This window comes from Eupeodes corollae, chromosome 2 (assembly GCF_945859685.1).
Source record: "Eupeodes corollae chromosome 2, idEupCoro1.1, whole genome shotgun sequence".
Taxonomy (NCBI): Eukaryota; Metazoa; Arthropoda; class Insecta; order Diptera; family Syrphidae; genus Eupeodes; species Eupeodes corollae.
The window spans coordinates 112381274-112388080 of NC_079148.1; positions in this window are offsets into that span (position 1 = coordinate 112381274).

Sequence of the window (6807 nt, forward strand, 5' to 3'; positions counted from 1 at the left end):
TTATAAAATGGAAGATTCGGAAGATCATGGTATTAATCAATTTCATGAGATATCAGCCTTTCTCCGATTTTGCTGGATTAAGCTTTAAGGCCTTACCGTGGTTTAATTTTAAATCATTAAGTACTGTTATGAGGAAGATTCTTTAAATAATTTCCCATTAAATGTAATATGTAATACCTTTTCCAGTACATGTAGTGCGCAGAGGAGAGCGTTAAGAACTAATTAAGAATTCTAATATTTAATAATTTTGCTAACAATAAAATATTAAATAGGGTCGATATGAGAAATTAATAAGCATAAATACATTACAAATCCTGTACTTAATAAAGGTTCAGGCTAATAACTTTTTTTTTGTAAATGCTATAAATACAACATGTAGCTTTGGCTGTGTGGCCCGTAGCGCCACTTTGCGAGGCGTCCTGTTGATACTAAATGTTACCAATATCCTCCTCTTCAATTTTTGTATACAAAACATCGTTCAACAGGCCCGATAACGATCGCCATTGAAGGTAACGGCCACTCCTTGCTCATTTTTGAAAAAAAAAAATGGCCCAATTATGCATCTGGACCAAAATAAGCACCAAACAGTGACTAGTTTTGAGTGTATCGGCTTTGCAATGTATGCATGCGCGTTTTCTGTGCCCCAAATGCCCAATTTTGCAACCAGTTTCGTTTACTAATTATGTGTCAAATCAAACATGAGTTAAGTGTTACCATTCACGAAATAAGCACTGGTTGCAAAAAACGTTAGATGGTGGACAAAACAATGTTACACATTTGATCAATGTGAGGTCGTGCATTGTATTGCACCAAGCGAAAGAAAATTTCAAAAAACTTCTGATAGTTCTTGAAGATGATCTGTTCCCATGATCTTCCGAATCACCTGTCAGAATTTCTATAAAATAATAAATAAGTTTTACTTAGAATTATTAATCTTATGTTACAAACCCAAAAGCCTAAAATTATTTTGGGCATACATTACACAATATTTTAAAAATAAAATCAGTCCTCTAGATAATTGTGTAGGTCCATACTAGTAACATTAACGTGAAATAGTACACCACTAAAGCTTCAGTTATAAATATTTAGTTCTATTGAATAATAAATTGTCAATATTCTACGAAGTGGTCCTAAGTTTTTGCCGTTTGCTGTGGTTAATTCTGTTATTATAGTAAACTGAGAAACTATAAAACTAGACTCTCTCTCTTTATTGTCGTCTCCAATTAAATAAACCAATCACTGTCACCATCAGCAGACATTTTGTTTTCCATCATGTTCTAACGTTAGAATTATATCAACTATTTCTTTCTAAAAACAAAAACAAAAATGAGTATTTGTAAAGAACCTGCATAAATACTCAGGTGTTAAGTCTTTTGCGCAAGCGCTGAGCTTTGTCCTTAACGGTTAAACTTTGAGTGAAAATAATAGCAAGAAATTCATGGTACATAAATAACAATGAAAAATAACATAAGAGCGCAGTCGTTACCTCATCTTCATTAAGTGCGGGCCCGCGTAGTTCTTAAATTCGAGAGTAGTTAACAAAGACCGTTAGTTTTTATACATTTTTTATTCCGCGATCAGTGAAATAAAAGAAAAGTTAATAATTATAAAAAGTAAAGTAAAATAAATGAAAATTAAAATGAAATTCGCTCGGTTTTTTTATCGTTATATTAAAAGAAAGATGTCATGTATACTAATAAATAAAATAAAAATTCAATTTGAACTATAAAATAAATTTCTCGCAGTGACAATGTATCAACAGAATAAGAATAGAAATTATAAGTAGGCCATTTGCAGGTTGGCTGAAGGATTCCGTACATTCATATTTGTTTGTCTTAAATGGTAAGTAATTTTTTATATTTTTATTTTACTGTTTAAAATATTGTTTTTTTCAAAAATTTAATTTAAAAAAATTAGTTTTTAGTACATACAAATATTTAACTTACATACATATGCGTTGTTGAAAATATTGTTTTAAATAAAAAGGAAACGATTTGAAATATCTCAAACACTTTATTATGGTCTTAAAGTATTCAAAACATTTATGAATGGAACACGACTTCACAATTTTCGATCCATACATTTCCGTCAAATGGGCCGATATTTTCCCTTCAATATTAGCTGTGGAGCTATTTAACGTTGTCGGCTTGTTGGCATAAACCAATGACTTAACATAGGCATAAAGTAATGAGTCTAGAGGCGCTAATTGACTGCTCCATTTCATGAGATAACACGGGCATACAACTTTTTTAATCATTTCTTACAATAAATCTGTAAATTATATTCTTATAACAAATACAGCACTCAATTTTTAACATGGAACTTATAGGAACGTTTATATGGCTAATTTCGCATTGGCAACAAATTGTGTCAAAAAATTTCGAACTAGAGATTTTAATCAAACATGATATTACGATGGTGAAGAAGTGGAACAAACTGGGTCCCCCAGACCAAAGCATTGGGTCGATTTTCTTTAAAATAGGACATTTAGCTTCTGAGCCAATTCGCGTTACGAGACTTTTTCCTTTTTTTTTTAATTTAAAAAAAATGCATTTCAAACACAAATTTGTTTAGTCAAAAAATTTGATTTTTTTCAAAAAAAAAACCGATAGATTTTTTTTTAATTTTCTCAATTTTTTTTTAATTTAGCTTCCCTCGAAATATTAAAAACTGTTTTTATTGCTACAGCATTGTATCCCACAGAATTTTTGTTTTGTTTTTAAGTTTTCTCAATAACTAATTAACCAATTTTAATATTTTTTATTTACATTATTCTATCTTCATAATATTTGATGATCAAAAATGTAATTTTTTATTTTTGATTGTTAAAAAAATATGAAACCTTTTTTTCGAATTTTGATATCTTCAACTTCAACTTTTTAACTAAAATTATCAAATACAAATTTTTAATTTTGAAGGTTTTTTTGAGAAATCTTATTTTGCATTAACATTTTTAAATTAAACAAAATATATGTTTTCAAACAGACTTTTTGGATTTATAAGCAAGTTCGAGCGACGCAGTCGTGTATTTTATTACAAGATAGAATTCTATCAAAGCTAAATTTTTGATTTTGCTCAAGATATTTATTTTAGTTTGTACTTCAGCAGATTATTTGAATTGAATTCACTGTTTTGCATCACAGGGTCGGATCGGTTGTCGTCACTGCTAAGGCATAACGCTAGCCGTGAAGGCTATTGACAATTATTCTGTGTTTCAAGTCAGTGAATTTTATTTCTAATTTAGACAGAGTATCAACTTCTCGTGAATTTGATGCTTTGTCTAATTCCATCCATTGTTACGGGCGATTTCAATGTACACAATTCTTCATGGCTTCAATATTCGGGCCAGACAACATCCGATGGTGTGTGTGCTGAAATCTTGGCTGAGTTGAACCACCAAACTCATCTGGTCAACGAGCCCACCCGAATATCGGACGTTGAAATTAGAGCATAAAACACTCTTGACGTGTTTCTTACCTCTGACCCTGATAAGTGCATTGAGAGTGTTCCATCTCCTCTAGGCACATTTGACCATTGTGTTATATCAGCAAATTTCTCGTGTAAAAACTCCAGTTAAAGAAAGAGCTCCTAAGTGAACCGTTTGGCAATACGAGAAAGCCAACTGGGACGGTCTCAATAAATACTTCAGGATCTTTAACTGGTCACTATGCTTCCTCGATAGTGACGTTGACGCCAGCGCTGATATGATCACAAGTATAATTCTCCTGGGAGTGAGAACTTTTATCTAGAACAGGGTTAAAGACATCAGACCTAAGGGAAACGCATGGTCTGATGCGAGCTGTAAAGAGGTTATTAGGGCCAAGGAAGTAAGTTTCCCTTGCTATAAAGGCAATCGTACTGAGGAAAGCCGGAAAAGTTTAAACAAGTCAGAAAGGCCTGCAACACCCATATTCGACGGATCAAACTTTTACATGACCAAAAGTTACGGCAAAAAATACAAAGTAACAAAGGCAGTCAAATTTTTGTTCATTTGTAAAAAACATGAGGAATTCTTGCTCTTCATTCTTCCTACACTCGTTGTCCATGACACTCCTTTTGTAAGCTCTTTAGAGAAAGCTAATCTCTTTGCTAGGCAGTTCGCTGCCAAATCTACGCTGAAAGTGATGTTTTGACTTCGCCTATACTTGAGCGAGTAAGTGATTCTTTGGGACCAATCTTTTTTTGCACTCGTACTGTTGCAAGAGATCTTATAGATTTAAACACACATAAATCCGCTGGTCCGGACGGTATCTCCGCTTTTGTTCTTCATCGCTGGCAAAACCACTGCGTAAGCTTTTTCATCTGTCCTTCTCCTCAGGTCTCGTTCCGAAAGGATGGAAAACTGCATTTATCAAGCCCATTCCCAAAAAAGTCAAATCTTCCTCACCCTCTAGTTACCGACCGATTGCACTTACGTCCCGTTTTTCCAAGGTCATGGAAACGCTGATTAAATATCGGCTCGAGAAATATCTCGAAGATCGAAAGCTTCTTAATGACCGACAGTACGGCTCTCACCGAACAGTGGAACAAATCTTTGCATCGTTTTGGAGAAAGTAAGATTATTGCACCTATACATATTTCAAGAGCAGTTGTTAGGGTTTCGAATCCGGGTCTCTTATGGAAAATGCGTGCTTTCCGTTTGCATAAATCCCTGCTTCATTGGATTAGTAATTACCTTTCGGATCGTTCAATACAAATAGTATTGGATGGATTCAAGTCTGAAAACAATACAATAAATGCTGGTGTGCCCCAGGGCTCTGTTCAATCTCCAACACTCTTTCTCATTTTTATTAATGATCTCCTGTCTGAAACATCTTATACAATATATTGTTTCCCTGTCGATAGTACTCTTATCTTTCCATGTTCGTTTTCAGAATCATATCCCTCTTCTTCGGATGTGAAACTGTAATGACAAAATATGATAAGCTCATTAAATTTTGACCTAAACGTATTAAACGTAGAGCATTTAAATTGATAGCTGATAATATCATCCTAAGTTCATTTACTTCCCTTGAACATTGTCGTAAGGTTTCTTGTCTGACCCTTTTTTAATGTTATTTTAACGGTTTATGCTCTAGTTCAACCCTAATACTTGTGCTTCGTGCACATCAGTATACCCTTGAGCCCAACTTCGGCCGTAGTGTCAAATACAGAGATTTGTACTTTAGCCGTACTTCGCGAATGTCGAATTCTTTACCACACTCTGTTTTTCCTTGTCCTTGCAATTATCAGGAATTCAAAACCAATGTGCACCGACATCTCCTTTTAAACCCTCTCTCCTCTTCCTAGTGCTCACACTGTGCCTTTGCATAATAAGGATAGTAGGTCCCCTTTGGATATGAAGTTAATTTATGTCGCAAGTAAAAATTCACAAATTGATACAAAATAAGCACAAATCACTCGTTCAATTTTTCAAAATAATTTTATATATATGTTTATATATAAAATAAAAACATGAAAAATAATAATAAATTGATACAAATTTTGACTATCTTAATAGAAAACAGGTAAAACTTAAATTTTGTATTTTTCATAAATTATAATTTGCCTTAATGTAATAATTTTAAGGGCACCAATGTTAAGTTATTAGTGTGAGTTTTTTTGTTTCAAAATTATTGTTTAAAATCTCAATTGCATTCGAACAACTTTAAAAATACTCGAAGTTCAGATTTGTTTCTCATTTTGTTTCAAAGCTTGTTTTCTAAATATCTTCTTTATATATCCCAAGGTGCTTTGAAACAATTATTGTAGCCTTCCTGTATTATACAATATATACTACCTATACAATCATATAACCTTCTTTCATTAAAATACATCAAGTTTTAGTAACATATCATTCCAAAACCCAAAATAATTCCTCTTGAAAACGGAAATAAAGAAATACAAAAAAAAAGGAATTGAAAATCTTCCAATCCACACCTTTTGATATGGGGATTTTTTTTGCAAACCCTCTTCAGTCCATAGGACTTACAACTTTTTATACGCACACATAATTTACGACCTTAACCTCGAACAAATTTTAGGCACATTCGCCAATTACATGTGTCGAGACATAATTTTTCCATTTTCCAATTCGTCTATCCACATTTTTGTAGTCCTTTTTAACGAAACAAAGTATCGCAGCCTTAAAAGGGAGTTTCAAGTAATTTTTTTTATTATAAATCTGTCTCAAGTGAAGGAAAATCTTCGCGCCACTTAGACAGATTGTCTTAATTATGTTTATGCTGTTGAAATTCAAGTTTAAGTGTGTGAATTTGATTGAAGTATTTTACTTCACGACGACGACAATGTCGTTTCTGGTGAGGCGTGGCGGATGTTGTGACGACGCACAAAAGGATGCGGGCATTTCAATGTAACATCGATCTACTCGTACCCTTATTTATTGTTGTTTTCGAAACAATGAAAATTACAGGTAAAAGGTCTTACGAGAATAAATGATTAAGGTTTTCATTTTTTTATTTTCATATTAAGCTGAAAATTATGTCAATTCAAGAGTTGAAAACCTTATTCCTTGTATAGAACTCCCGTAGGTATTAACGTTTCATTACATATTTGATTTGTCTCCAAGATCATAGAGATATACGAAATATCTGTTAGGAATTAATGGTTACACAACAATATGAAGAAGAAAAGGCTTAAATTTTAAGTTACCCCTGCGGAAAGACCGATATCAAAAACAAAATGACAAGCTTATGGTGTTTTGCCAAGTTGTTGACAAAAGGAATACTCTCTTGAGGTTAAGCCTTTTAATTTTTTTTTGCTGTTGTGCTAAGTTTTATTTATTTGGGAAGGAAAGTATTTTAACTT